Consider the following 24,591-nt stretch of genomic DNA (forward strand, 5'->3'; position numbering starts at 1 on the left):
AGAGAGAGAGAGAGAGAGAGAGAGAGAGAGAGGAAAGAGGGAGAGAGAGAGGAAAGAGGGAGAGAGAGAGGAAAGAGGGAGAGAGAGATACAGACACAGAGAGATACAGACAAACATCTTTCGAATACAACATAAATACATTGTGTCACAATATCTCAAAGGACCACTTTAGCCTCATACATTATTCAACAGACACACACACGCACACACACGCACACACACACACACACACGCACGCACACAGAGAGAGAGCGATAGGAGTCTGTATTGATCTGTGTATTTAAAGCTACTTTAAATTAAATGGATCCCCTGCTTGCTGGAGAGACACTATGCGTGTGGAGTGGGGGAGGTGGGGGGGGGGAGGGGGAGGGGGGGCGCACAGTTTGTACTCTGATGGCGTACTGTAGTAATATTTATCATGTTACAGTTAATTTGGATCAGCTTTCTCTCTCTAAACAAAAATGCATTTGGACTATCAGCCTTTTGAAAGTCAGCCAGGCTGCTCTGCTGCTCCGGGACAATAAGACACTCAGCCTGAGGCGGGACGGGGGGGGACGGGGGGGCTGTGGGACGTCACCCGGGAGGGGGGGGGGGGGGGGGGGGGTGATAAACGATGGAGTTACCTTCCACGAGGAGGAATAACACTAACATGAGGCGAGAGCCGCGTGGGAAAAGCTTTTCATACATTGTCGTTTATCGTAAATACCCCCATAATGACTTGAATGGACGGTTAAACTCCCTGTGCTTTGAGCGCCCCCTGCTGGCAGACAGTAGAGCTGCTCTGCACTGAAGACTGTAGGGAACGTAACAGTTTTGTGACGGAGAGAAGCGTTAATCGTTCAACTTTGAGCAGGTAGATCATCTAGAGATGCTTTAGTGTCAAATGGTATTTATTATTAGGTGTCAAACTGTCGGCCGGTGTTATGAGCCCTTGTGTTCTCAGCCAGCAGACTGAAGTCGCCCTCTTCCTCTCCTCCTCTTCCTCTCTTCCTCTTCCTCTCCTCCTCTTCCTCTCCTCCTCTTCCTCTCCTCCTCTTCCTCTCCTCCACTTCCTCTCCTCCTCTTCCTCTCCTCCTCTTCCTCTCCTCCTCTTCCTCTCCTCCTCTTCCTCTCCTCCTATTCCTCTTCCTCTCCTCCTCTTCCTCTCCTCCTCTTCCTCTCCTCCACTTCCTCTACTCCTCTTCCTCTTTTCCTCTTCCTCTCCTCCTCTTCCACACACACACACACACACCACTGATGATTAACGGGGCTACCGTGGACAGGGTGAGCAGCTTTAAGTACCTGGGGGTCCACATCTCAGAGGACCTGACATGGTCAACACACATAGACACAGTAGTAAAGAAGGCGAAACAGCGCCTCTACCACCTGAGACAGTTAAGGAAGTTCAGAGTATCGGGGAAGATACTCCAGTCCTTCTACTCAGGAGCTGTAGAGATCATCTTGACCGGAAACATCACTGCCTGGTATGGAAACAGCACGGCACAGGACAAGAAGGCCCTACAGAGAGTGGTGCGCTCAGCCGAGCGTACCACGGGTATTGCACTACCTCCCCTGCAGGTTCTATACAACAAGAGGTGCAAATCCAGAGCCTGCAGGATAATGAAAGACCCCCACCACCCCAATAACAGCCTGTTCCAGCTGCTGAGGTCAGGCAGACGCCTGCGAACCCCAGCTACTAGGACGGAGAGGCTTAGGCTCAGCTTCTTCCCCCAGGCCATCAGAGCCTTGAACAATGAACATTGAGTGCCACAGAACACTGAACTATCCACACACAAGCACACATGAGCACACACACGACATGCACGCTGTGCACGCTCACACACTAGCAGCCACTTTAACACTTTAACACGAGCGGGCACACACTCATGCCGCACACACGCACACTTATGGCCAAGAGGAAAGGCCACTTTAAATTAGTATAACAACAGGAACAGTGTATTGCACTACCAAAGCTACCTAGCATGTCCCACATGCTCTGTAAATAACTATGTACAGATACCGAGATGTCACACCATGTTACCTGTTACCTGTTTATTGCACAATGTTGTTTTTTATTGGATTCTATTATATGTTGTACCACTGTATTGCACATCGTTGCGGGCAAGACCACCCGCATTTCATTGTATACTTGTATGCCGTGACAAATAAAACTCTTGACTTGACTTCCTCTCCTCCACTTCCTCTCCTCCTCTTCCTCTCCTCCTCTTCCTCTCCTGCTCTTCCTCTCCTCATCTTCATATCCTCATCTTCCTCTCCTCCTCTTCCTCTCCTCCTCTTCCTCTCCTCTACTTCCTCTCCTCCTCTTCCTCTCATCCTCTTCCTCTCCTCCTCTTCCTCTCCTCATCTTCCTCTCCTCCTCTTCCTCTCCTCCACTTCCCCTCCTCCTCTTCATCTCCTCCTCTTCATCTCCTCCTCTCCTCTCCTCTCTTCCTCTCCTCCTCTTCCTCCTCCTTCCTCTCCCTCCTCCTCCTATCCTCTACTCCTCTTCCTCTCCTCCTCTTCCTCTCCTCCTCTTCCTCTCCTCTTCTCCTCTTCTCTCCTCTTCCTCTCCTCATCTTCCTCTCCTGCCTCTTCCTCTCCTCCTCTTCCTCCTCCTCTTCTCTCCTCCTCTTCTCTCCTCCTCTTCCTCTCCTCCTCTTCCTCTCCTCCTCTTCTCTCCTCCTCTTCATCTCCTCATCTCATCCTCCTCCTCCTCACTTCCTCTCCTCCTCTTCCTCTCCTCCTCTTCCTCTCCTCCACTTCATCTCCTCCTCTTCCTCTCCTCCTCTTCCTCTCCTCCACTTCCTCTCCTCCTCTTCCTCTCCTCCTCTTCCTCTCCTCCTCTTCTCTCCTGCTCTTCCTCTCCTCCTCTTCCTCTCCTCCTCTTCCTCTCCTCCTCTTTCTCTGTTCCTCTTCCTCTCCTCCTCTTCCTCTCCTCCTCTTCCTCTCCTCCTCTTCATCTCCTCATCTTCATATCCTCCTCTTCCTCTCCTCCACTTCCTCTCCTCCTCTTCCTCTCCTCCTCTTCCTCTCCTCCACTTCCTCTCCTCCTCTTCCTCTCCTCCTCTTCCTCTCCTCCACTTCCTCTCCTCCTCTTCCTCTCCTCATCTTCCTCTCCTCCTCTTCCTCTCCTCCTCTTCCTCTCCTCCTCTTCCTCTCCTGCTATTCCTCTCCTCATCTTCATATCCTCATCTTCCTCTCCTCCTCTTCCTCTCCTCCTCTTCCTCTCCTCTACTTCCTCTCCTCCTCTTCCTCTCATCCTCTCCCTCTCCTCCTCTTCCTCTCCTCCTCTTCCTCTCCTCCTCTTCCTCTCCTCCACTTCCCCTCCTCCTCTTCCTCTCCTCCTCTTCATCTCCTCCTCTTCCTCTCCTGCTCTTCCTCTCCTGCTCTTCCTCTCCTCCTCTTCCTCTCCTCCTCCTCCTATTCCTCTTCTCCTCTTCCTCTCCTCCTCTTCCTCTCCTCCTCTTCCTCTCCTCATCTTCCTTTTCCTAGGTGTCAAACTGTCGGCCGGTGTTATGAGCCCTTGTGTTCTCAGCCAGCAGACTGAAGTCGCCCTCTTCCTCTCCTCCTCTTCCTCTCTTCCTCTTCCTCTCCTGCTCTTCCTCTCCTCCTCTTCCTCTCCTCCTCTTCCTCTCCTCCTCTTCCTCTCCTCCACTTCCTCTCCTCCTCTTCCTCTCCTCCTCTTCATCTCCTCATCTTCCTATCCTTCTCTTCCTCTCCTCCTCTTCCTCTCCTCATCTTCCTCTCCTCCTCTTCCTCTCCTCATCTTCCTCTCCTCCTCTTCCTCTCATCCTCTCCCTCTCCTGCTCCTCCATCTTCCTCTCCTCCTCTTCCTCTCCTCCTCTTCCTCTCTTCCTCTCCTCCTCTTCCTCTATTCCTCTTCCTCTCCTCCTCTTCATCTCCTCCTCTTCCTCTCCTCCTCTTCCTCTCCTCCTCTTCCTCTCCTGCTCTTCCTCTCCTCATCTTCCTCTCCTCCTCTTCATCTTCCTCTCCTCATCTTCCTCTCCTCCTCTTCCTCTCCTTATCTTCCTCTTCCTCTCCTCATCTTCCTATCCTCCTCTTCCTCTCCTCATCTTCCTCTTCTCCTCTTCCTCTCCTCCTCTTCCTCTCTTCCTCTTCCTCTCCTCCTCTTCATCTCCTCATATTCCTCTCCTCCTCTTCCTCTCCTCCTCTTCCTCTCCTCATCTCATTCTCCTGCTCCTCATCTTCCTCTCCTTATCCTCCTCTTCCTCTCCTCCTCTTCCTATCATCTCCTCTTTCTCTCCTCCTCCTCTCCTCCTCTTCCTCTCCTCCTCTTCCTCTCCTCTCTTCCTCTCCTCCTCTTCCTCTCCTCCTCTCCCTCTCCTGCTCCTCCTCTTCCTCTCATCTCCTCTTCCTCTCCTCATCTTCCTCTCCTCCTCTCCCTCTCCTGCTCCTCCTCTTCCTCTCCTCTTCCTCTCGTCTCTTCCTCTCCTCCTCTTCCTGTCCTCCTCTCCCTCTCCTGCTCATCCTATTCCTCTCCTCCTCTTCCTCGCCTCCTCTTCCTCTCCTCCTCTTCTTATCCGCTCCACTTCCTCTCTTCCTCTTCCTCGCCTCCTCTTCCTTTCCTCCTCTTCTTCTCCGCTCCTCTTCCTCTCCTCCTCTTCCTCTCCTCATCTTCTTCTCCTCCTCTCTTCCTCTCCTCCTCTTCCTCTCCTCCTCTCCCTCTCCTGCTCCTCCTCTTCCTCTCCTCTTCCTCTCCTCCTCTTCTTCTCCTCTCCTCTTTCTCTCCTCATCTTCCTCTCCTCCTCTCTTCATCTCCTCCTCTTCCTCTCCTCCTATTCCTCTCCTCCACAACTCAACTGGGCTGTGATACAAATCAAACCCACCTCCATCTCGTCCAATTAAACAAACGCATGGAGCGTTATCTGCACCTGCATCATGTTTGTATTGAATACAATGACATCAGATAGAGCAGAACAGAGAAGAGTAGAGTATAACATAGCAAATTAGAGTAGAGTAGAGCAGAGTAGAGCAGAGTAGAGTGATTGATGATGATGATGATGATGATGATGATGATGATGATGATGATGATGATGATGATGATGATGATGATGATGATGATGATGATGATGATGATGGTGATGATGATGATGATGATGCATAGTTTATTTTCGGTCTTTGTTTACAGATCTATCAAAAACACACTTGTGTGGACTTTCAAAAGAAAAAGAAAAAATATTAGTAAATAATCACAAATGTACATATTCAAAGTAAGCTCACACACAAAATCCAAACTCAATGACCGAAAAAAGGAATAGGCTGAAGCACATGCTTATTTTTGCCTATCCTTTACAATTCTTAAAAACTAAATATACTTTAATATACTTATATATTATGGTCATACCTGTTCTCTAGCGCCACCTTCTGGCCAAATGGACAACAACATACCCTTTATCTAGCGGCAGCATAAAGCCATAATGCCCAATAACATATAATAGTGCTTACTACCATAGTGTCTTTATACCTTTATCACTGTACATAATAATACTAGTCCCAACTAAGGATTAGTATAGTATATCTAGGGAAGTCAGCTTGTTCCTTTGATGCCTCGAACTCTCTCTGAAGGTGGTGGTTCTCCCTTCCCTTGGTATGTTTAAACTAGTGCTGTCAGGCGATTAAAAAAATGTATCTAATTAATTACAGGATTTGTAATTAATTAATCGAATTAATCGCATTTTAATCGCATAACCATTTTATGCCTGATATTCTATATTCAAGATACAAGATACAAGAGTTTTATTTGTCACGGCATACAGGTATACAGTGAAATGCGGGGGGTCTTGCCCACAACGATGTGCATAATACAATAGTAATAATATATAATAAGAATCCAACCAAGAGCGACATTGTGCAATAAACAAGTAAACAAAGTAGAGCATATCGGTATCTGTACATGAGTTATTTACAGAGCATGAAGGACATGCTAGGTCCTGTGGTAGTGCAGTACACTGTTAGCTACGGATGAGGCACTGTGTCTTTATGCACACTGCTATACAATGCTATATTATACAATCTCATTCTATAATCATATTTCAAATTGCATGTGTCCGGATGGCAGAATTCAGTACTGTATCTACAAAACCTTCTGTTTAATCATCTTCCATTTACTCATTTGCTTAGATTTTTCAGGTCTGGTCAATTTTAGCATGGTGTTATTCACAGTCAAAGATAAAAAAAAATGTATTGATATTCTCATTTGGTTCATTACAATTGACTCAAGCCTAGTAACAGACACAGTATTTCTGACACTGGGAATACATTCCCTGAGATCCATAGATGTCCCTAGAATCAGATACCAAGAACATGCAAATGGCCCATATTAAAAAAAAGTCTGTAAATATGTATTCTACGTTCTTATGGAATGAATGAGATAAAAAAAACAGTATTAAAAATATATACATATATATTTTTGTAATTAATCTTGAGTTAATTTTCATAACGCGATAATTTGCTGTCTAATTAATTAATCTAATTAACGCGATAAACTGACAGACCTAGTCTAAACGTATGATTTCAGATAGGGATTCCCCGATCAATCGGCCAGCGATCGGTAATTGCCGATATTCAGTATAAATATGAGATTGGGGAATTCCGATAATGCTTTCTAGTCGCCGATTGCGAAAACCGATTGATGCGTGTCATTGGTGTCATTGTCGCATGTTAACTGATTGATTGATTGATTGATTGAAAACTTTATTAACAGATGTTATGTACTAGAGGCCTGGTCACTCCTGTGTCACCAGGGCAGGCAGGTGAGGGCTGCCAATTAGCCAATTAGTGCTGATTGGTTACCTGCTGGGGAGCTTCAAAGGCAGACCCAGAAACACACATGCACGGTCTGTGCCTAGTGAAAGAGCTGTCAGGTTCTTACAGTCCTTGTCCGTTGGGTTACCAGTACATTAGCTTATAGTTATATTAGTAGTTCCTTGGTTTAGTAGCATTTTTGAGTTAGAGCACAGGGTTTTGGTGTTGATTACACATAGGTTGCGTACCCATGAGCCAGGGTCGTAACAATTGGGCGCTCGTCCGGGATCTTTTACCCCTAGCACTTTGTTTGGTGATTTTTTTTTGTGTTGCACGGGGTGTCATCATATTATGGTTTGGGTGGTGTTCGTTACACATGGTGTAACGTGGGGGCTGAGCCATTTTCATCAAACAGGTGAGTATGCCGTATTTGTTTGTAATTTGATGTGACTACTTATGCTGTTAAAATATATAGTTTAGTAGGCACCACATGTAGATAGGGATATTATTTTCTGGTTGTTGGTTAGCGTCCGGTGCACCGCGTACTCCTGGGGCGGTCAATGAAATGATTGTATATGATCTTTGACTGGTAGCAGGTGTGGTTGAAGAAAGTTAGGTCTACAGGGCATTAGTTTAAGGGTAGGTAGGTTAGGGCGGCCAGGAAACACAGGTAGTGTGGTAGGGCTTGATTTAGTGTTTCTTAGGGTAGACATGTGGTAGGCCGGGGTTTTCTGCAGTTTAGACGTAGAAGCATATGTGGTCACATCAGGTTAGAAGGCGCACCTGTTTGGAATATTTTGTTGGATTTATTTTGTTTGTTTAAGTGTTTGGTGAGCATACCTGGTAGCACCTAACACCCTGCGTGTATGACACGTCTATTTAGGGTGGGTGTGTTTTTTTTATTTTTTTTGTTTGTTTGTGCAACCTGGAAAGGTGCGCTCCGTAGAGCTCACATTTCCACCGCGTCCCTTTATGGTTGTTATTATTGGCATTAGCATTCTTCATGGTTCTTCAGTGGTTCTTTGTGGTTCTTCAGTGGTTCTTTAGTGGTTTTTCAGTGGTTCTTTGGTGGTTCTTCGTGGTTTGTTAGTGGTTCTTAGTGACTGTAGGGTAAAGTGAGTAGCTTGTGGTGACTGGTACAGTAACGATGGCTACCATTAAGGATTTTGTTGAGAACCCCTCTGACGAGATGTTGGGAAGGTTTTCCAAAGAGCAGCTTCTGAAGCTTGCTGTGCACTACAATGTGGAGCTTACTGCCAGTGAGAAGCGGTTAAAAACGACTGCCTTGGGGACTTTGAGGGCTATACTCATTGAGGAGCAGGTGATTGTGGCAACGGTGGATGAGCTTCTTTTGTCTGAGGTGTCTCCACAACTCTCTGGCGTGGCGGAAGGTGTTGCCATCGATTGGGGGCCTAGGGAGTTGGCATTTAGGGAAAAGCAGCTACAACAAGAGCGTGAGTTTAAGGAAAAACAGCTACAACAAGAGGAGAGGAGAGATGAGAGAGAGCGGGAGCTTAAGGAAAAACAGCTACAACAAGAGGAGAGGAGAGAAGAGAGAGAGCACGATCATGCAATGAAGGAGCTTGCATTTAAGCATGCTGCCTTGCAGGCGGGTTCTCTGCATCCAGAGTCACGTTCCGGGTTTGATGTAGGCAGGAATATTAGGATGGTGCCACCATTCTTTGAGAAAGACGTGGAAAGATATTTTCCCCTTTTTGAACGGGTGGCAACCACATTGAAGTGGCCTGATACCGCCTGGACACTGCTGCTGCAATGTGTTTTGGTTGGTAGGGCACAAGAAGCCTACACTGCTCTGTCCCTTGAACAAAGCGCTGATTATGAGCTGGTTAAAGCTTCCATATTGAGGGCTTATGAGTTGGTCCCCGAGGCCTATCGTCAGCGTTTTAGAGGTTATCGTAGGCAGGAGGGGCAGTCTTATGTTGAATTTGGAAAAGAGAAGGAGAACCTGTTTGACCGGTGGTGCACCTCGCAAAAAGCAGAGTCAAGGGAGCAGCTCAGACAGTTGGTTCTCCTAGAGGAATTTCAGAGGTGTGTTCCTGATAACGTTTCCACACATCTAAATGAGCATAAGGTATCGAAGATAGCCGACGCTGCTGTCTTGGCTGATGAGTTTGTGTTAACACACAAATCTGTCTTTGTAGAGGAGGGCCGTGTGGAGTCCAGGGGTAGTAGGCGTCCTTCTCAGGGGAGCCGGTTCCCGGCACCCGTGTCTGCTGGTCGGTTTACTTCGACTCCTAGGCAAGGTGGCTCTGCTAGTGCATTCCCAGAGGGGGTTATCTGTTTTTACTGTAAGGAGCCTGGTCATATCGTTGCTGGATGCCCTGTGCTTAAGCAGAAAAATGTAAAAACGGTGGCTCTGGTAGAAATCATAGACAGGACACCTATGCCGACATTAGAGGGTGGGGTGCGAAGTATCAAAGGTGCAGACAGGGAGCTAGAGGGCTCCTCAACATTTAGGATGGATGGATTTGTTTCACTGGTTGGTGAAATAGGATCAAGGCAGGCTATTACAATATGGAGAGATACAGGAGCTTTCCAGTCTCTCATTCTGGATGGGATTTTGCCATTTTCGGAAGATTCTTCGTTGCATTCCGGTGCCATTGTTCAGGGCTTTGGAGGAGGCTTTGTGAATACTCCTTTGCATGAGGTCTCGCTAAACTCTCCCTTAGTATCAGGCAATGTTGTCGTAGGAGTGTGTTCTCACATTCCCATAAAGGGGGTGTCCTTCATTCTAGGGAACGATTTGGCCGGTGGCAAAGTGCTGGCTACTCCACTTGTAATTCCCGTCCCTGTAGTTTCTGAGGTTCCTGATGAGCTCGCACAGAAGCATCCAGGAGTGTTTCCTGTGTGTGCGGTAACACGCGCAATGTCAAAGGTCAAATGTGACACCCATGAGGTTGTTAACTTAGATGGTGATATGACACTTAGTGACACGTTCTTTGTTGAGTTGAAAAGTGGCCCTGATGAGGGGTTTGGTAAGGTGATTCCGTCTCATGAGCAGTTGGTACTAGAGCAAAACAAGGATGTCTCTTTGTCGTCCCTCTTTGAAGACGCGGTTTTAGAGGATGAAATGGTAGATACGTCTCAAGGATACTTTGTTAGCAATGACGTGCTCATGAGAAAGTGGACACCACCTAACCTGTCCAGTCTGGATGACTGGGGCAGTGTGTTTCAGATTGTTGTTCCAGCCGTGTATCGTCCTGATATACTGCATCTAGCACATGATCATGATCTTGCTGGTCACATGGGGGTCAGGAAGACTTATGACCGTGTGCTGATACATTTTTGTTGGCCTGGTTTGAAGTCAGATGTGGCACAATATTGTCGCTCGTGCCATGTGTGTCAGGTGGTTGGTAAACCAAACCAGAAGATCCCTCAGGCTCCTCTGCAGCCTATCCCTGCCATTGGGGAACCTTTTGAGCGGATCCTCATTGACTGTGTTGGTCCCCTCCCTCGAACTAAGACAGGGAACCAGTACCTTTTGACTATTATGTGTGCAGCGACCCGTTTTCCTGAAGCCATTCCTTTACGCAAGATCACAGCCCCAGCTATATCCAAAGCTCTGGTTAGCTTTTTTTCGACTTTTGGTCTACCAAAGGTCATTCAATCAGATCAAGGGTCTAACTTCATGTCCCGTCTCTTTGCTCAGGTCCTCCAGCAGTTGTCTATCCAGCATTGCCCTTCCTCTGCCTATCATCCAGAGTCCCAGGGGGCGCTGGAGAGATTTCACCAGACTATCAAAACAATGCTGGGGGCATATTGTACGGAGTTCGACAAAGACTGGGATGATGGAATTCCTTTGCTTCTGTTTGCTGCTAGGGAGGTAACCCAGGAGTCTCTTGGATTCAGCCCGGCTGAGCTGGTGTTCGGCCACACAGTGAGGGGTCCTTTGAAACTGCTGAAGGAAAAGTGGTTGGCTGACCAGACTCCTTCCTCTACTAATTTGTTGGACTATGTGTGTGACTTCAGGCTTAAGCTTAGTAGAGCATGTGAACTAGCGAAAGAGAACCTAAAGGTAGCCCAAGGAAAAATGAAGGTGTGGTATGATAGGCGGGCCCGACATAGGGTGTTCTCACCGGGAGACAAGGTGTTGGTTCTCTCGCCTATTCTTGGGTCTGCATTACAGGCTAAATACAGTGGGCCATACTCCATTGAGCGCAAAGTTGGTGAGGTCGACTACTTGATTAAAACTCCCGACTGCAGGCGCAAGAGTAGATTATGTCACGTCAATATGTTGAAGGCGTACAATGATAGGGCTCAGATTGACCAGTCAGGGGTCAAGCCTGTGGCTGTTCTAACAGTTTCTGCATCTCCTATTGTAGCCGACTGTTCTGTGTCGAAGGAGATTTCTCAGGGCCGGTTGCCAAACACCCAGATACTAGGTGACTTGGACTCACACCTGTCGTACTTACCACTTCCTGAGCGTACGGATGTGGTGCGCCTACTTAGACAGCATACACGTTTGTTTTCTGATGTCCCTAGTCGTACTAATGTACTCGAGCATGACATTGATGTTGGTAGTGCAGGGCCAATTAAGCAACATGCCTATAGGGTGAATCCGGAAAAACGAAGGATCTTGAGTAAGGAAGTAGACTATAGGGTGAGACATGGCATTGCGGAGCCCAGTTCTAGTGCGTGGAGCTCCCCCTGCCTGCTTGTTGATAAGCCAGACTGCACTCATCGGTTCTGTACTGATTTCCGTAAAGTTAATGCAGTAACCAAGCCGGACTCGTACCCTCTGCCTCGGATGGACGACTGTATCGATCGGGTGGGTTCAGCAGCCTTTGTAAGTAAATTGGATTTGCTAAAGGGATACTGGCAGGGTCCGCTTACTCCGCGAGCACGTGAGATATCCGCTTTTGTCACACCAGAGAGTTTCTGCCAGTATACAGTGATGGCCTTTGGCATGCGAAATGCCCCAGCGACGTTTCAGCGGCTAGTGAACAAGGTCCTGGGCGGGGTAGCGTTCTGTGAGGCATATCTGGATGACCTGGTTATCCACAGTTCCTCTTGGTCACAACATGTGGAGCATCTGGCCGAAGTGTTCAAGCGGTTGGGTGATGCTAACTTGACAGTTAACCTTGCGAAATGTGAATTTGGACAGGCCACGGTTACCTACCTGGGTAAGGTGGTTGGACGTGGGCATGTGTGCCCCATTACAGCTAAGGTGGAGGCTATAGTGGGCTTCCCTGCTCCCATCACCAGGCGGGAGTTAAAGCGCTTCCTAGGTATGGCAGGGTACTATAGGAGTTTCTGTAGGAACTTTGCTTCTGTTGTTGCCCCTTTGACCAATCTGCTCAGTCCTAAGGTACCTTTCGTGTGGACTGAGACTTGTCAACAGTCTTTTGAGAGCATCAAGGGTATTCTGATTAGCGCTCCCGTTCTGTCAGCTCCCGATTTTCAACTGCCATTCAAGTTGGCAGTGGATGCTAGTGACCTCGGTGCTGGAGCCGTCCTCCTGCAAGAGGATGCATTAGAGGTGGAGCACCCAGTGTGCTACTTTTCTAAAAAGTTTGACAGGCATCAACTGCACTACTCTACTATAGAGAAGGAGGCGCTCGCTTTGGTTCTTGCCTTGAACCATTTTGATGTTTACGTGGGATCCTCCAGTTTACCCCTTGTTGTGTATACAGACCATAACCCTTTGGTTTTTCTTCGCAGCATGGTGAATTCGAATCATCGTTTGATGCGATGGAGTTTGTTCCTCCAGGCGTATAACTTGGATATTCGCCACATTCGTGGGAGGGACAACATGCTAGCAGACGCCCTCTCACGATTGTAGTACCGGTGTTTGTGGTACCCGTTATCGCTGTTGTGGTAGAGGCCCTGACAACTAAGGGGTCACAGTTGTTTTTGTTTTGTTTATGGGTTGTTGTGTAGTGGTTGCCTCTTGGGCAACCAGTTTGGTGGGGGAGGTGTTATGTACTAGAGGCCTGGTCACTCCTGTGTCACCAGGGCAGGCAGGTGAGGGCTGCAAATTAGCCAATTAGTGCTGATTGGTTACCTGCTGGGGAGCTTCAAAGGCAGACCCAGAAACACACATGCACGGTCTGTGCCTAGTGAAAGAGCTGTCAGGTTCTTACAGTCCTTGTCCGTTGGGTTACCAGTACATTAGCTTATAGTTATATTAGTAGTTCCTTGGTTTAGTAGCATTTTTGAGTTAGAGCACAGGGTTTTGGTGTTGATTACACATAGGTTGCGTACCCATGAGCCAGGGTCGTAACAATAGATTGCAGAATGGGTACAATACAGTACGGCTCAATACACACATTTGTTAAGGGGATGCAGACCAGAGAAAGACTTTCGTCTTGTTTACATCAGGGTCCCCCATTTTCAATTCATCAGGACATATATGACATACATGACATACAGATAGACAGTACTGCTACATCTATACATTTATGACATACCATATTTGCAAATACAGTACTGTTTGTGATACAAAAACTGTACAACTGTACAAGCAAAACTGACCTAACTAACCTAAAACATGTGGGCGGTGTGGAACTATTACAAAGTGTCTGAGACAGATGAAACAAATGCCGTCTGCAATGTATGCCAGGATAAAATACCTCGTGGGGGAAGCAATGTAAAACGTTTCAACACAACAAATTTAACAAGACACTTGACGTCCAATCACCCAGAGGGGCATGGAGAGTTTGTTAAGCTCACCGCGGAGAGTAAGAAGAAAAATAACCAAAACGGCCGCTAACGCAAACTACTTTAGAGAGAACCTGTGCATATAACCGTGATAGTCAGAAGGCTAAGGCGATCACAAGAAAAGTCATGTAATTGATAGGGCCGGACAAGCAGCCATTAAGTGTAGTCGAGACGAGTACTCTCTCAGCCGGGTTATTTTTTTTCCTAGCCGCATTTCTGGCAAGACGCTCTCTGATTGGCCGACGCCTGTTTCTACACTGGTTAAGCTTAGGCACTCTTTCGAAGTTGGTTAAGGTTAGAGACTGTGGGTGGGGGAATGTGATTGGACCAAAGTAGAGTAGACAAGACACACAGACAGTGGAGCAGTCGGACATGCACAGAGACGCTGCTTGTAGTTATTTTAAATAAAGGTTGAAATGAAATAACACTGTACATACAGTAGTACATCTGAGTAGTATGCACTATTACTCAGTAGTACTCTTTATATATCTTATATCCAGTTTAATCACCTGTACATTGTATATTACTATTGCACTTTACTGTTACATTTGTACTCTGGTTGGATGCCAAACGTATTTCCATTGTACTGTACCTGTGTTGCATAATGACAACACATTTGAATCTAATCTAATCTTAATCCCTAATGCATACTGTCCGAACTTCAACGCGTAATACCATAATGCATAAAACACGCCCCACTTGCCCAATAACCGGACCTCTGCAGTGGCTTTACTTAAACTACACATTGTTTTAGTTTTTCTAACAATATGTCTCTGTGAATCTTAATGTTGAAATATTGATTGTGAAAAACAGTCACAGACACCCTCTCATTTAGTATTGATCATCAGGGTCTTCATGATGGCACATATCGATTAGTATGTAGCAGCACACAGCAGATGTTATTTCCTGACCATATTGATCGGCCCATCCATGTCTAAATATTGATTATGGATCAGGACAGCCTACATGTAGATGTCAACTCACTGGAGAAGTGTTGCAGGAGAGGAGATGAGACGCTACAGATTGTCTGCCGCACCGCCGGCTTTGATTTTCAGGTTGATTGAATAGAATACAATAGAATAGAAATACTTTATTCACCCAGAGGGTAATTTGCCACTACAAATCGCTCACAGTAAACAGTAAAAATTTAGGTAGACAAAAACAAAGTCACAAATAAGAATACAAATACGGTCCTATGTTATGTATATACATTCTAATATATAATATATAGTAAAAATATACAGAAGTCTACAGTAAAGTGTAATATTGAACAGTGTTGTTTTAAAAGTAAAAGTCAGGAAGATAGTAACTGTCACCCTGTGCTCAGTGATGCAGTGAGGCTCAGTGATGCGTTGTAAAGTCTGATGGCTGTCGGAATGAAGGACCTCCTGTGCCGTTCAGTGCTGCATCTTGGGAGTCTTATAGCACTGAACGTGATCCTCCTGTCAGCCAAGTCTGTGTGTAGTGGGTGGGAGCGGTTGCTGTTCTGTTACAGGTATCTGATACCAGGAGGCGCAAAGCCTGACAGAATGCCGCGATGTCTAATCCCGATTTTGCAGCGTTGATGGGATAGCCACAGCGCTTCAGAAATGGGTCTCGAAAGCCCGAGAGAAACTTCCCGGTTAAGTTGCGCCGTTCCGCTTGTCATCGTGAATCTAGACAACTTATGTGTATTTTTCAAGTATCTTGCTGATGAATGGCAGGTTGGATATCGGCCCACTTTGTTTGCAACCTGTGAAGTATTAACCTGTTAACGCTCGGTGGAAATGATTATTGAAGGTTGTAGTGACTACATTATTGGTTACGTGTTCTCCTCTGAATGTGTTGTGTAGTGGGAGGGAACGAATGATCTGGCGCCGCAGCCAGAGGGGACATCTATTGCGGTTGCGCTCGCTGTTATTCATGCATTGATTCCTGTGCTCTTGTGTTCTTGTTGGCTTTGTATAATAAACAAGCATTACGTTACCTCTGTTCATTCCTCTTTCCTCCGGCACTACACTGGTGACCCCGACGCAGATTTTTGTTACCGAATTGTGTACAATAATCAGCGAACGAACATTCTTTCAAAATGTCCGGACGAGGGAGACGTTCAGGCCATCGGCAGCCATCACCATCCCCCGTCAGGGAAGCGCATGGTGCGCGCGTGCCCACGCTCAGGCTACCTGAGTTCTGGGAGTCGACTCCGGCTGCATGGTTTGCTATCGTGGAGGCAAACTTCAACAAGAGCAACGTACATGATGACGACGACCGGTACAACCACACGGTGGCAGTGTTGGGCAGCTCCACCGCAGCTAGAGTGGTAGGGATTTTGTCTGATCCCCCGGTGACAAACAAATATGAGCGCCTCAAGACCCTACTGCTAGACACTTTTGAACTGTCCGCTGCAGAGAGGGTGCGCCGCCTATTTGCTATGTCGGAATTGGGAGACGAGAGACCTTCTGCGCGCATGGAGAGGATGCTGAATTTGCTGGGGACTGAAGACCCCATGATCCTCTTTACGGAGCTGTTCATGCGCACGCTGCCGGCACAAGTGAGGATGGCACTGGCCAACACCGACATCGTGGCCCCCCGCGCCCTGGCCAGGGAGGCGGACCGTTTTGTTTTGGCCATGCCTCAGCGGTCCACTGACCTGCTCGCTCCCGCGACCGCCCCGCCACCGGACCGTCGCAGGAGAGCGAGGGAGGACGCCAGACCTTCTGGCCAGCACGGTAACGCAGCGGGCCATTGCTTCTTCCATGCCACGTTTGGCGCCAAGGCCAGACGGTGCCGCTCGCCCTGCACCTTCGGACCTACGGGAAACGGCGGGGCCGGCGCTCAGTAGTGGCCCTGAGCGCTGGCGTCACCAACAGGCTGCTCTTCATCCGAGACACCGCCTCTGGTCGCAGTTTCCTTTGCGACACGGGTGCCCAGTGGAGCATCATTCCGGCAGAGAGGTCGGATGTGGCAAGGGAGGAGCGCGGTCCGCAGTTGGCGGGTGCGGACGGCACGCCCATCCGCTCTTACGGCACAAGGGCGGTGGACGTGTGCTTCGGAGGACAATGTTTTTCGTGGGATTTTGTCTTGGCGGCTGTCACATTCCCCCTCCTTGGCGCGGATTTTCTGTGCGCCCACAACCTGCTAGTGGACGTGGGGAACAAGCGCCTGGTCAACTCACAGACTTTTGCTTCCTTTGCATGTACGCAGGGGGAGGCCATTTACGGCGGGTGGTCCAATACACTCGCCGAAAGTGACCAATACCTTCGGCTACTCGCTGAGTTCCCCGACCTGGGCAAACCCACGTTTTCCGCGCCCACGGTGAAACACGGGGTGGAGCACCACATTGAGACCAGTGGGCCTCCCCTCTACGCCAGGGCCAGACGCCTCAACCCGGAGAAGCTGGCCGTCGCCAAGGCGGAGTTTGCGCACATGGAGCAGGTGGGCATCGTTCGGCGCTCGAACAGCCCCTGGGCGTCTCCCCTGCACATCGTCCCTAAGTCAGACGGTGGGTGGCGCCCGTGTGGGGACTACCGCCGCCTCAACGACGCGCCCAAGCCTGACCGCTACCCGGTCCCGCATGCCCAGGACTTTGCGGCGAACCTGGCAGGCAATCGCTTCTTCTCAAAAGTGGACCTGGTACGGGGGTACCATCAGGTACCGGTGCACCCCGAGGACGTCCCCAAGACGGCCGTCGTCACGCCCTTTGGGCTTTTCGAGTTCCTGAGAATGCCGTTCGGCCTGAAGAACGCGGCGCAGACCTTCCAACGCCTCATGCACTCGGTGCTCCAGGACCTGCCATTCCTCTTCGTCTACTTGGACGACATCCTCGTAGCGAGCGCCACAGAGGAAGAGCACCTGTCCCACATCCGAACCCTGTTCTCACGGCTCAGCCAGCATGGGCTGATCGTCAACCCGGCGAAGTGTGAGTTCGGGCGGGTCGCCATCGACTTCCTCAGGCACCGGGTCTCCGCGGAGGGGGTGACCCCCCTCCCCTCGAAGGTGGAAGCGGTCGCCGCATTTCCGCGCCCCCGCACAGTCAGCGAGCTCAAGGGGTTCATCGGGATGGTGACCTTTTATTATCGCTTCCTCCACCACATCGCTCACATCCTGCGGCCTCTGTACGACGCCCAGAAGGGCAAGACGCTGAAGCAGCCGGTGGACTGGACGGCGGAGCGGGTCAAGGCTTTTCAAGACACCAAGGAGGCCCTGGCCCGCGCGGCCATGTTGGCCCATCCCTCGCCCTCTGCGCCCACCGCTCTCACCACGGGCGCCTCTGACTTTGCTGTGGGAGCGGTGTACGAGCAGTGGGTTGGGGACGCCTGGCAGCCGCTTGCCTTCTTCAGCCGCCAGCTGTCGCCCAGGGAACAGAGGTACAGCACGTTCGACAGGGAGCTCCTCGGGCTGTGGCTTGCTGTCAGGCACTTCCGTTTCTTGCTGGAGGGACGCGAGTTTACGGCCTACGTTGACCATAAGCCGCTCACGCACGCCATGTCCAAGGCGGCAGAGCCGTGGTCCGACCGCCAGCAGCGCCAGCTCGCCTACGTGTCCAAGTTCACCACGGACATCCAGCACGTTGCTGGGAAGTCCAACCAGGTGGCAGATTGTCTCTCCAGGGCGGTGGTCGGTGCGGTGCAGCTGGGTTTGGACTACGTCAGCATGGCTGCGGACCAGGCCGCCGATCCTGCCGTCCAAGCGCTCAAGTCGTCGGACACTGGACTGCGCCTGGAGGAGGTAGTGTTCGGTGATGCGGGGGTTACACTCTTGTGCGACGTCTCCATGGGTCAGCCGCGGCCGGTAGTCCCCGCCAACTGGAGACGCCCTGCCTTCGAGGCCATACACGGTTTGTCTCACCCTGGCAGGAAGCCGTCCTCGCGACTGGTGTCGGAGAAGTTTGTGTGGCAAGGGCTCAAGAGGGATGTGAGAGCCTGGGTCGACACGTGCACCGCGTGCCAGCGCGCCAAGGTGCATCGGCACATCAAGGCCCCCCTGGAACAGTTCTCCGTGCCCGAGCGGAGGTTCGACCATGTCAATGTGGACCTGGTAGGACCGCTGCCCCCCTCGCACGGATACAACTACCTTTTCACCATGGTGGACAGGACGACTCGCTGGCCGGAGGCGGTCCCGCTCTCCTCAACGACGGCCCCCGACCTGGCCCAGGCATTCATCGCAGTGTGGGTCTCCCGCTACGGCACCCCGGCTGATCTCTCCTCTGACCGTGGCTCACAGTTCACTTCGGAACTGTGGGCGGCGGTGGCGGGGAGTCTGGGGGTCAAGCTCCACCGTACGACCGCCTACCATCCGCAGGCAAATGGGCTCTGCGAGCGTTTTCATCGCTCCATGAAGGCCGCCCTTCGAGCCAGCCTCACGGACGGCGACTGGCTGGACAAGCTCCCGTGGGTCATGCTGGGGCTCAGGACGGCGCCAAAGGAGGACCTCCAGTCGTCGTCGGCCGAGCTGGTTTTTGGACAGCCGCTACGGGTCCCCGGTGACTTTATTCCCAGGTCGACAGAGCCCTGGTCTGCCGCTGCTCAGCGCGCCTCGCTGCTGGACAGCGTCAGGACTTTCGTCCCGGTCCCGACTACGCAGCATGGGGTCCCTACGTCGAGGATGCCCCCGGAGCTGCACTCGGCGAGGTTCGTGTTCATCCGTCACGATGGCCACAGGACTCCACTACGCCCTCCTTACGACGGACCCTTCCGCGTCATCGAGGCCAGGGCCAAGAACTTTGTGGTCGACGTGGGGGGTAGGCCTGAGTGTGTGTCCGTGGATCGCCTCAAGCCGGCACACTTGGACCTTGAACTGCCCCTGGACTTGGCCCTGCCGCCGCGCAGAGGCCGGCCCCCGGTCCTACCTCCCCTGCCACGCCGGGGCCTTTACCCCCTGCGACCCCTCAGACCCCCCGCCGCTCGTGAGCATCTGGTCACTGACCCCCATCCTGCTCGACAGGAGGATGTGACGGACGCTGTCACACCCCCTCCCGCACCTCCTGATTTTACCTACAGTCATAGGGGCCGGGCCATACGCCCTCCTCACCGTGAGGATTTTGTATATTGAGGTGAACACTGGGGGGGCTGGTGTAGTGACTACATTATTGGTTACGTGTTCTCCTCTGAATGTGTTGTGTAGTGGGAGGGAACGAATGATCTGGCGCCGCAGCAGAGGGGACATCTATTGCGGTTGCACTCGCTGTTATTCATTCATTGATTCCTGTGCTCTTGTGTTCTTGTTGGCTTTGTATAATAAACAAGCATTACGTTACCTCTGTTCATTCCTCTTTCCTCCGGCACTACAAGGTGAAAATGTTTGACCGTTTTTGTAGCCAATGAAATTCTGGAGCTAACGGTACCTTATATGAGGGATGATTACTAGGACAAAGGGAGAGAAGAAGAACAAAAAAGGATAATTATTTGCTCGCGCGTCGCACTCCGTGAGAATGTATTGCAGCGGACGGCCATTTTGGATAAGCATACCAAATTATTACCACTACAGACATTAGAAAAACATTATGATTTTCCGTAGGATAAACTTTGGACCTGTACTAGATAAGACTTCAGGCTCTGGAACCGTTGTGTTTTCCAGCTCCTACCTCTCAGCTGGAACTCTTTTGCGGGCATCTGTTTGCAAGTAAAGAAAACCTTTATTTCAGTGTGTTCAAACCTCTGTAACTGTGTATTACATTAGCATTCAGCGTGATTCTTCCTGTTGTGGAAGGAAAGTCTGAATTTTTCCTTTCAAAAGAGACCAGACTCATGCATAAGTGGTTCGAGAATAAATCTCAAATTACTTTGGGTATGCAATCGACAGGCGTTCTAGGCAAATGCGGATGCATAAGTGGTTATTAAACAGATTGATTATAAAAAGAGGAGCGGAGTAGACTGGCACCATCCTGTCGGAGATAACCATTTATAGGCTGTTTGTGTTATTATGCGTTTTAATAAAATCAGAAAAACATAATTGTTTGTCCCAGTACTTCAGCAGCAGGCTATTATGAGCAAACTAAATTCCTTAGATTGGACATTTGATTAATTATATCAAGCGGAGAATGAGAAATTCGGCACTATGGATGAATTCAATTTGGAAGTTTGCATGAATAGAACAAAGGCTGACCTACACTAATCCATGTCAAAAAGAGTAGCCTGTAGTACATTTACACACACACACACACACGCACACGTACACACACACACACACACACACACACACACACACGCACACGTACACACACACACACACGCACACACACACGCACACACACACACACACACACACACACACACACACACACGCACACGTACACACACACACACACACACACACACACACACACGCACACGTACACACACACACACGCACACACACACGCACACACACACGCACACACACACACACACACACACACACACACACACACACACGCACACGTACACACACACACGCACACGTACACACACACGTGCACGCACACACACACACACACACGCACGCACGCACACACACGCACACACACACACGCACACGCACACGCACACATGCACGCACGCACGCACGCACACACACGCACACACACACACACGCACGCACGGACACACACGCACACACACGCACACGCACACACACACACACACACACACACACACACACACGGAACGCAGATCAACACGGACGAGCAGCGTGGACATGAAGATATGTCATTAGTGATGATGGACACGGCTCTGCTGACTGTGACGGAGAACAGACCTCGGTGTGATGAGCGTGTTTGAGCAGCTGACCCTGCGTCGGGTTTCTGTGACGTTGGAACGATACTACGTCACGTGACCAGGTCTGGGGGACGTCCGACGTCCACTCCATATACAGTATGACGCCGTTCCGCTTGTCATCATGAATCTACATTTTACATTTAGTCATTTAAGCTGAACGATTTTATCCAAAAGCGACTTACAAGTTCTGTACGACAAGTCATCAGGACGGGTACAACTCTATCAGCTTTAACCTAGAACTGGGGAGCGTGGACTGGTCAGATGAACTCAGTGGTACACAGGTTGAAGAAACATGGCTTGGATTCAAAACCAAATTCACAGCAATACTCAACAACATGGCACCCATAAGAAAAATCGCGCTGAGCCATGGATGCACACTGGATTACTGGCCGCTATGAAAACCAGAGACAAAAAATGCTCTGAACTTCATAAAAGTCAGACAAAGCTTTCCAAAAGCTCAAACAGTGAACTCCAAGCCCACGTGGTTGAACAAAAAATTCAAAGAAACAGACTAAGAAATGATGTAAACACCGTGATCAGAACTGCAAAAAGAAATTTCATCAACGACAAAACTGAGGAAAACAAAAACAAACCCTGCGAACTTTGGAAATTACTCAATAATCAACTAGGCTGCAGTAAAAAACTTAAAACCAGATTCTCAAACATAAACATAAAGACGGACAACACGCTCATCACAGACAAGCTGGATGTAGCCAATTACTTAAACATCTTCTTCACAAATATAGCCACAATATTGAAATGTTTTTATTATTATGTTTATATTTTTTATGTATTGATCTTTTACTGAAATGTTATTTTACTGTACTTTGCCTATTGCCGTACTTTTATTACTGTTGTCTTATTAATGTGATGCTTTATTTTTAGTACCCGGAGCTGCTAACTGGCTAACGTTATGAGAGCTAACGTTGCTACCTGCTGTACCCGGAGCTGCTGGCTAACTGACGTTATGAGAGCCAACGCTGCTACGTACTGTACAAGTGCATTGGTTTAGTGCAATTCCTACTTCCGGTTGCTGCTAAACAAGTACAAGTGCATTGGTTTAGTGCACGTTATGAGAGCAATTTACGTTATTATTATTATTATTATTATTATTATTATTATTATTATTATTATTATTATTATTATTATTATTATTATTATTATTATTATTATTATTATTATTATTATTATTATTGTTTTTATTATTATTATTATTATTATTATTATTATTATTATTATTATTATTATTATTATTATTATTATTATTATTATTATTATTATTATTATTATTATTATTATTATTATTATTATTATTATTATTATTATTATTATTATTATTATTATTATTATTATTTTTTTTTTTTATTTTTTTTAAACATTGATCTTAACTGATCACTGTGAATGTATTGCTTTTATCGTTATATATGCCTATGTTTGTGTACAGCACTTTGAGCTACATGACATGTATGAAAGGTGCTTTATAAATACTTACTTACTTACTTACTTACTTAATTACTTACTTACTTACTTACTTACTTACTTACTTACTTACTTACTTACTTACTTACTTACTTACTTACTTACTTACTTACTTACTTACTTACTTACTTACTTACTTACTTACTTACTTACTTACTTACTTACAACACTGGTAAACAAACTACCCTCCCACTCAGGGCATTATGGGGTAGAACACATAGTAGCATACTACAAAAACCTAGGGGTCCACAAAGACAACTTCAAACTTGAAATGGTAACAACCGATGAGGTACTCAAAAAATTGAGCGCCCTCCAACCTAACAAGGCCACTGGCCATGACAACATCCCCTCCAAATTCCTCAGAGATGCAGCAGCCGCCATCACCCCAGTCATCACACACATAATAAACCTCTCTATAAAACAGGGGCACGTCCCCAAGGACTTCAAAATTGCGAGAGTGACCCCTCTGCACAAAAAGGGCAGCAAATTAGACCCAGGCAACTACCGCCCTGTTTCTATTCTTACCTCCATCTCGAAAGTCATGGAGAAAATAGTCTACGAACAGGTCGAAAAGTACCTGGCGGAAAAAAATCTAATCTACGAATTCCAATCTGGCTTCAGAACGTCCCACTCCACTGAGACATGCCTCCTTTATTTGAACGACCACATCAAACAAGAGGTGGACGCGGGAAAATACTGCGGCATGGTCATGCTGGACCTACAAAAGGCCTTCGACACTGTCAATCACTCCATTCTAATGGACAAGCTAAAAGCAATTGGTTTTGATAGCTTATCAGTGAGCTGCATGCAATCCTACCTGGAGGGGAGAGAACAGATGGTAGAGGTAAACGGTACTCTATCCCCCCCCTCACAGTGAGCTGTGGTGTTCCACAAGGAAGCATACTAGGACCGCTACTCTTCCTAATTTATGCAAATGACATGTCGTCAGCCTGTGACTGCAACTTGTTCCTGTTTACGGACGACTCAGCCCTGCTGGTCTCTGACAAGAACAAGTTGCAGGTTGAAAAAACCCTCAGCTCGGAACTAGGCAAAATCTGCATATGGCTCGCTGATAACAAACTATCATTACACATGGGCAAAACAGAGTCCATTCTCTTCGGTTCAAATAACAAACTCAGCAAGACCGACGGCTTCTCAGTTACAGTGGGTGACAATATTGTCACAAGGAAAGACGAAATTACCTACCTGGGTTCCATCCTAGAGGCAAATCTTTCCTGTGACAAAATGGCATCCAATGTAATAAAAAAAGTCAACCAACGAACTAGATTCTTGTACCGGATCTCCTCTCTGGTAAACAAGAATACCCTGAAGACTCTGGCAGGAGCACTCATTCAAGGGTACTATGACTATGCGTGCACCTCATGGTACCAAAGCACCTCAAAGGCGCTTAAAACAAAATTACAAACATCACAAAACAAACTGGTCAGACTACTACTTGACCTGAACCCCAGAACCCACCTCACCCCTGCCCACTTTGACAACCTAGGATGGCTTAGAGTAGACGACAGAGTACAGCTAAGATAATTATTAAGGACTCGAGCCACCCGAACAACTGCCTCTTTGAACTGCTGCGGTCAGGCAAGCGATACCGGAGTCTTAAGGCGAGCACAGAAAGACTCAGAAGAAGCTTCTATCCCCAGGCCATCAGGCTGCTAAACTAACAATAAACACTATGCAACAACCATCAAATGCACACAGCACACACACCCACACGCACACACTCACTTAAACAAACAACACACTGCAGCACCCACTCTCCACACTTTAGATCACACAAACACACTTTATATTTATTGATAAAGGATTTGCACTACAACTCGTACACCTACTGTAAACTGTACCTAAATTGCACCTCATCCCATTTCTGCCTTGCACTATATAGTATTGTATATTAGTACACTGCACAGTATTGTATATTATATGGTAACTCAGT

General features: G+C 48.3%; 1 protein-coding gene across 1 annotated transcript in view; it reads left to right on the forward strand.

Moving 5' to 3' along the window:
- The window catches only part of LOC311226630 (CUB and sushi domain-containing protein 3-like), a gene marked incomplete at both ends in the record, with an annotated part of 799,139 nt that overhangs the window by 194,420 nt on the left and 580,128 nt on the right, over positions 1–24,591 (forward strand). The gene's annotated exons all lie outside the window — the stretch shown is intronic.

Source organism: Notolepis coatsorum (genome assembly GCF_963971535.1).
Source record: "Notolepis coatsorum genome assembly, chromosome: 4".
In the NCBI taxonomy this organism is placed as follows: Eukaryota; Metazoa; Chordata; class Actinopteri; order Aulopiformes; family Paralepididae; genus Notolepis; species Notolepis coatsorum.